The sequence below is a fragment of the Maniola hyperantus genome, chromosome 11, assembly GCF_902806685.2.
Source record: "Maniola hyperantus chromosome 11, iAphHyp1.2, whole genome shotgun sequence".
NCBI classification, from domain to species: Eukaryota; Metazoa; Arthropoda; class Insecta; order Lepidoptera; family Nymphalidae; genus Maniola; species Maniola hyperantus.
Window position 1 is genome coordinate 11,867,027 of NC_048546.1, and position 8,076 is coordinate 11,875,102.

Below are 8,076 nucleotides of genomic sequence, written 5' to 3' on the forward strand. Positions count from 1 at the left end.
CCTGTCGTGTCGAATTGCCATCCCATCCTATGAGAGTGAGGGAATAGTGAATTCATATGCGTTTGCGCACACTCACAAATTTAGTGTGAGTTTATAGGTACTAAATAAATAGTGTCAATAACATCAACCGATAAACGTCCTCTGTTCGACATAGGTCTCTCGTAGGGACTGCCACACGCCACGTCTTGCGGTGCCTGAATCCAGTGGCTCCCTAAGACTCGTCTGATGTCGTCCATCCACCTAGCATGGGATCTTCCAACGCTGCGCTGTCCGGTGCAAGGTCGCCATTCCAGTACCTACTTTGGGACCCCACGTAGGTATATCTTACATAATAGAGGGTGTAAACAGAACGCTAGCAAAAACTTAGCGTTATTGACTAAGTATTGTTATACTACCTAAACACAATCCAATACCAATAAACATTTGCCTCATTTTGTAGTTTTAGTGATTTAGTATTTTTCTAACCAGCAATGTATAGCGTGTAAAACTCGGGTCAATGACCCACCTTCGACGCGACATTGACTCCGGGTGGCCTACTTACGCAACGGTCGTTGACCTCTAGCGTTAGTCTGATGTTTTATTTGAAATATATCGTAAACTTATAAAAAATTACAGGTTTTATTTAATATTTTTTTCGTGGTATCACAAATGTGATCATAAGTACTATCACCTGTCTTCGTTTTTGCCAGCAGCGTTCTGGTTATACCCTGTATACCTAGTTAAGACTGTAGAGTAAGTAGAGTAGTAAATTGAGTCAGTAGGTATGGTGTGGACGGTCCCTTGCATGTGTGTAGGGTTGCCAGGTCTTAAAACCTAAAAGCCGAACAGACCCGCCACTTTAGCCGGACATTTGGGCAAAAAGGCCGGACAACCTTCTTTTTAACCTTTTTCATTCATGAATACTATTCCAATTTGCAATGGAAAACCAAAATGAAACAAAGCAAACTCTAATGAATGAACCAGTCCTATTTTAATAATCATCATTGTTTACTACATTATCATTGTTGCAAAAGTGATCAAATTGAAAAAAGCCTAACAAAAGCTGGACAGGCCGCACACCGTCTAATTTGGCCGCAAAAGTAACCAAGAAACCTGACTGTGTCCAGCTTTATCCGGACGCCTGGCAACGCTACATGAGTACTACTACTTAGGTACCTGCAGGCTGTCGATGTCGACCAGCAGACAAGTGGCGAATGCTCGTGAGGGAGGTATAATATTATAACAACGGCCCTCAAAGACGTCGCTTCGTGACAACGACCGCTCTATATCACGACCTACGACGTAGAAGCACGTAGAAGGACGTTGAGCTTGTTACCTATACGCGACAAGCTGAGATGACAACCGGGGTGGGGACGCCGCGCACACCCGCATAGCCCCCTCGCCAACCCGGTGAGTGCGAACCCGGGTGACGTGCAGGTGTGCGGGGCGTCCCCCCGCCTCATAACCCGATTGCCATCTCGACCTGTCGCGGACTATACTTAGGTATTATTTTCTGAACCCGTTTTGCTAACTCTGATTTCTGAGCAGTCTTCCGAGAAGTATTATAAATAATTCATTTTTAATGCATTTTAATTCGCAGAATTTCGATATCCTCAATACAAATAACTGGTTAAGTGCGTGTCAGAAGTCAGAACACGCATAAGGTTCCGTGGTCATATTAAGTACTTCCTATCGCGAACTAAAAGCTTAAAAAGCTAGAATTTAAACAAATTTTTTTTGTGATTTTTTTCTCGAAAATTACACACTGGATCAACTAAATTCTTACACGTTAATATTATTGCTTTTTAGGGTTCCGTATCCGACGGGTGCCAACGGGACCCTATTACTAAGCCTCCGCTGTCTGTCCGTCCGTCCGTCAACCGTATACTAGGTAGGGAGTTGAAATTATCTGTATCTCGTGAACCGTAATAGGTAGGGAGTTGAAATTATCTCAGAATGTGTATTTCTATTGCCATGAAAATTAAAAAACCGGCCAAGTGCGAGTCAGGCTCGCACAACGAGGGTTCCGTACAACAGTCGTATTTTTTCAACATTTTGCACGATAATTCAAAAACTATGATGCAAAAAAATAAATAAAAATCTGTTTTAGAATGTACAAGTTAAGAACTTTCATAATATGATACCCCACTTGATATATTGGTCACACGACACTTAATATACCTAACATATTATGTTATGCTAGCTGATTCTATCGCGACTTCATCCGCGTGGAATAAGGTTTTTAAAAATCCCGTGGTAACTCTTTGATTTTCCGGAATAAAAAGTAGCCTATGTCCAGGTCTTTATATTATAAGTACTCATGCAAAAAAAACACGTCAATCCGTTGCACCGTTGCGACGCGATTGAAGGACAAACCAACAAACCAACAAACCAACAAGCAAACACACTTTCGCATTTATAATAAGGGTATAATAAGGGTTTTAATAATTGGTGTGATCAAATAAAAAAGTTTTTTCTTTCTTCTTTCTTTTTATAGTTTCTGAATAAAATGACAGGGACGGACAGATGGTCTGGACTCTGGACGAAACAATAAGGGTTTCTTGTTATGCTACGGGACCCTAAAAATCATCTCAGGCTTGGCACAAAATAAGAAGATAGGCTTAGTTTAGACATTGAGATGGGTCTTTGGGATGAAAATATTTTATTGTTCCTTAGCTCTGTCTTAGCCAAAAGCGTTGAATAAGCGTTACACTTCAAATTCAAATTCAAATTTCTTTATTGCGAATATGGGTCAAACAGTGGTGATATTACAAAAACAAAAAAGGTACAGCCAAATTCAGAATATAAGCATGCAATATGTTATGATATACCTACCTAACAACGTGTACCTACATAGTTTTGATAAAATTAGTCACATTAAATATGCATTAAATACACACAGTCACAAAAAAATACAAATTTCAATAATAGTATTACAAATGTCAAAAATTAATATAAACTATTGAGCAATTGACTATACAAGAGTGGCTCAGTGGAGAAAAAACTTTTGGAGAAACTTGTGTAGAACTAACAGCCGGCACACGAGCTACTCGTGTGCAGCCGGTACCTAATCACACATCGAACACGCACTAAACAAGCGTTTAACACGCGTTAAACCTGGTGTTGCATACGCGTTGAACTGGCACTAGCCACTCGCTTGAACAATCGTTGAATACGCGCTGAACACTCGTTGTAAACGCGCTGAACAGACGTTGAACAGGTGTTGAATACGCGTTGAACAGGCATTGAACAAGCGTTGAACACGCGCTGAACAGACTTTAAACACGCGCTGAACAAATACAAATTTCTTTATTGCAAATCTGGGTAAACAGTTGAGATGTTACAAAAACAAAAAGGTACGGCCAAATTCTGCCTATTAGCATGCAATATGTTATAAACCTAGCAACGTGTACATAGTTTTGATAAAATTAGTCACATCAAATACTTAGTCACAGAGAAAGAAAAATAATAATAATAGGTTTACAATTGTCTTTTGGTGGTTTTTTGTTTGAACAGACGTTGAATACGCGCTGAACAGGCGTTAAACAGGTGTTGAACAAGCGATGAACACGCGCTTGGCACCGTTTGAAAACACGCTGAATAGGCGTTGAACAGGGGTTGAATACTCGTTGAACAGACGTTGAACAGGCGTTGAACACGCGTTGTATTGTACTATAGTTGAACTAGAGTTGTACACGAGTGGAACACGCCTGTTACTTGTTAGGAATAGAAGCTTATTGGACGGCCAGTGTTAAACGGAGTCTCTTACCAGGATAGAGGAACATTCGCCGATGTCGACGGCCCCCTGATGCGGTGGTAAGATTCAAGATAGTTTTTGTGGTCCCAGATTGTAGATTTCACGCACGTTGATAATTTGGTGTGTAGTGTATGTAGGTACCTTTATCTCTACATATACCCTCCAACAAATAAACCTGGAATAGCGGTGGAATAGTTATACTCTGTTTTGTCTTTCTCTGTCATCAGTAATTTGACATTTGAAGGAAAAAGACAAAACAGAGTATAACTATTCCACCGCTATTCCAGATTTATTTGTTAGAGGGCTAGTGTGTAGGTACGTTGCGAATTGACAGCACTGTGGTGTTGCTACTTTTGGTGGCCACATTTTAAACCCTGACTGATTATAATGGGCGCCATATATTTGTTACAAAAGAACTAGAACTAGAACGCCGTCGAAATTGTATTTATTTTGTATTTTTTTTAAATATAAATTAAGTTATGGGTCGTTCTTTAGCCTTTGGACAGAGAGAACTAGAGTGAGGAAACTCTCGGTTTGATCCTGATTCGACGATTTTTGTCAAATATTAGGCTATGGTAACGTAAAAATGGTAGAATCAAAGAAAAATAGGGCTAACAAACAACCCGTCAAAATAATGTACCTACATAACATTTGACGCCTGCCAGCGACGCCGAAGCCTCGATGTTTTGTTAGACATTCCCTTTCTAGAGGTAGATTTTTGCGTTGCAATGCTGCCCGATCCGACCCGGCCGGCATTGTGTACGCTAACTAAGCTATGTCTCTTTTAAGTACCTAACTATACAAGATAATACCTACACCTACTTACACACAAATTACAATTACCTACCTAGGTCCTTACTAGTCTCAATTTTTGTATCGTCTTCTTCAGTTGGATAGACTTTTGTGTCGTCGCTTGTCAAAGGACGCACAGCCATGGAAGCAACTGCAGAAACCAAAAGATTATAAGCCTTTAGTTTTAGGTACCTACCTACTGTACCTATTTTTTTAGACGCAGTAAAACTGAAGTCATTTTAAAATAATTATGATTTAAAGTAGGTAATAGTGATGAGATGATTGAGTTATGTTCCTACTTACTTGTGTCATTTGTGAATGGTCAATAATAATTAACCGGATGACTTAATAAGTAGTCCGTATACAACGTAAGTACCTAATATCAGTTAGTACCTACCTAAATATAAAATAGGTCACATATTTTGTTAGCTAATCGCGTTTTATAAGCACCATATTGTATAAGTATACGCGACAGGTCAAGATAGCAATCGGGAATCGGGTAATACCCGCGCAGCCCCCGCGGTAACCCGGTGCGGACGAGCGCGGGTGACGTGCGGGTGTGCGGGGCGTCCCCCCGCCCCATACTCCGATTGGTTGCCATCTGAACCTTTCGCGGACTATAAATTACTAAGTAGGTATGCTTACTTACTCTGACTGATGCCTGTTGGTCAAATTCCACAACGCAACCCAAGGTTCCTGGTTCATGCGCAACAATAGTTACGAGACCGGTTTAAGCATATTCGGCGCCGGGGTGCGAAAGTTAGTCTGCGCTCCGCCCGCCAAATAGAAAAATGTCTCGGAAAATAAGTAAAATCTAGGTCAAAATCTTAGAAAGCGCGAGCAAAGCGAGCGCGAATTTTTTATAAATATCGCTCAAGGGAGGTGCATATTTGTGTCCTTTTCGGCACCCCCGAAAATTAAATCTAGGCTCTCTGAACTTAGAAATCGATAAAGCGCGAGCGAAGCGAGTGCGAAAATTTTCACATTGCCCATGGGAGGCATCCATTTGTTTCCTTTTCGGCACCGCCCGAAATCAAATCTAGGTAGACAGGTAAATTTATGGGCGGACGGCTTGCGCCCCCTAGGACTCTGCGCCATTTGCTGCTAGCGTATTGTAGGTACTTGTTTTTCTTGTAAATAAATAACCTAATCTTTTGTTATGACAGCTGATTAGGTGGCTGATTGGCTGATACTATTATTCATCCAAGGATACTAGGATACTATGAACAAGCGCCGCTATTTTCTGTGCTAAAAAATACGCGGTAAAACCTTTTGCTTTGTTCTCCAACAGCGCCCCTCCTGTCAATGTTATTCAAGTGCCAAGAGAGCCTTGTCACATTTTACTGTATGACGACGGCCACAGAATAATATAACCCGTCAGCCATACGATTCCTTAAAGTGATATCAGACGGTCCATTTTAATGTTCTAAAGGTTCCAGTCCTGTTTTTTGGTCGGTGCTCTGTGCTGTCATGTAGTTGTGCCAGAGTGTGGTCTGTGCATTGACTTAGGGCTGTAAAACTCACAGCCGTAAAGCTAGAAGAAAATCTGCGCCACTGTGGTGCTGTCATAAAATACCGTTTTGCTAAGGTTTTGCTCTTTTGCTCATGAGGAGACTTGTCAAACGCGTATACCCGAAAGGGACAAAACAACAAAAGAATACTTAGGTACATATGAAAATGTTTCATAATTTGCGTTCGCTACAACTTTTACACAGCAATGCAACATAAATGGCTTCTACACACCTTCAATACTAAATTTAAAACAGAAAACTAAACAAAAACTCGTAATAATCACACAGGTTTGTTGGGCACAAACTACAACGTGCCCAACAAAAAAAAAGCTAAACTATGACAAAGACTCTTCAGAGCTTTTCTATACACAAAGCTTGCTCTAACAAGGTATTATTATTTAATCTACCTTGATTCTTAATCTGAGATTTAAACTCAAATATATTCTCTATGGTCAAAACATAGTCAAAAAGTCATATCTGTGCAAAAAGTCAAACATGAACACATAGACTATAGAATAGGATGATGAACAAATGCAGTATGCACATTGGTCTGTGGTATGCACATTGCACGCCTGACGCCATGGTTGCCAACTTAGGGGTTTTCCCCCCAAATTTAGGGGGTAAATAAGTCAGATGGGATTTTTTTAGGGGCATAATAGTTTTAGGGGTAGTTTTAGGGATTTTTTGGCTTATATTTTTGATTTTTTTTTGATTAACAAAAAATAAAAATATATGGCCTGAAGTAATCCAATTTAGCCCATCATATTTATTTGTTGACTTAGCGACATTTAGTATGGTTCTTCATTACTAAGTATTTGGAGTTGTATAAGAAACAAATGCCACCATAGGTAATAATATCAGTATTCAGTAAATTTTCGGTTTGTTATAAATGCGAAAGGGTGTTTGTTTGTTGGTTTGTTGGTCTGTCCTTTAATCAGTTCGTAACGGTGCAACGGATTGACGTGATTTTTTGCATGGGTATAGTATTTTTATATTATCACGAAGCGACGCGCGCTTTACTTGTGGTAACTAAGTGTACAATACAAGGTGCGCATGTGTGCGCGAAGGCTAGTAGCGTTAGCACATACATCCTAACAAATGGAATTAGGAATTATATTCCCAAGCGTGAATATGAATCTGTGTCACTTATTTTTTATTTATATTTTAGTCTTTTTGTTGTTTATTGTGTAAAATAAAAGATTAATTAAAAAATAAATGATATATTGAAGGAACAGATCTTTTAAGAACTGTAAAAAATAACAAACGGTTCCTTTTTAAATGTTTTATCAAATCAATCAGAACCATTCGAATCATCATCATTATCAGTGTCAGATTCATCAAAATCAGCTTAAAATCATAAGTTTATAATCATATTTACAAAAAAACATACAAAATTCATACTTACAAATTACATCTATCACAATAATCCATACTATACTAATATTATAAATGCGAAAGTGTGTCTGTCTGCTAGCTTTTCACGGCTCAACCGTTCAACCGATTTTGACGAAATTTGGTACAGAGATAGCTTGCATCCCAGGGAAGGACATAGGCTACTTTTTATGCCGGAAATCAAAGAGTTCCCACGGGATTTTCAAAAACCTAAATCCACGTGAACGAAGTCGTGGGCATCATCTAGTTAATAATAATTTACGAGTAAAACGTCGTTTTTGATACAATATTAGTCTATCTTATCTGTAAATACATAAAAAATCTAAATACTAAAAAAGTAAATAAAATTACATTATGTAAAATAATGAACCAACCTCACTATGAACGACTTTTCGTCGGTTACTTTCTATACTGACGTTACATCACACGCCACTCGCGAAATGTCACGAATGTCACGCACACTTTCACAACGTGTTTGTACATTGGTTACCACAAGTAAAGCGCGCGTCGGTTCGTGAGATAAAAATACTATATATAGTTTCAACACTCGAATTTTTAATTTAACAACACGTTTATAATTACAGAACTAGATAAATAATATTTTGTAGATATCTATGTGACTTATCTAATTACTATATAAATCAT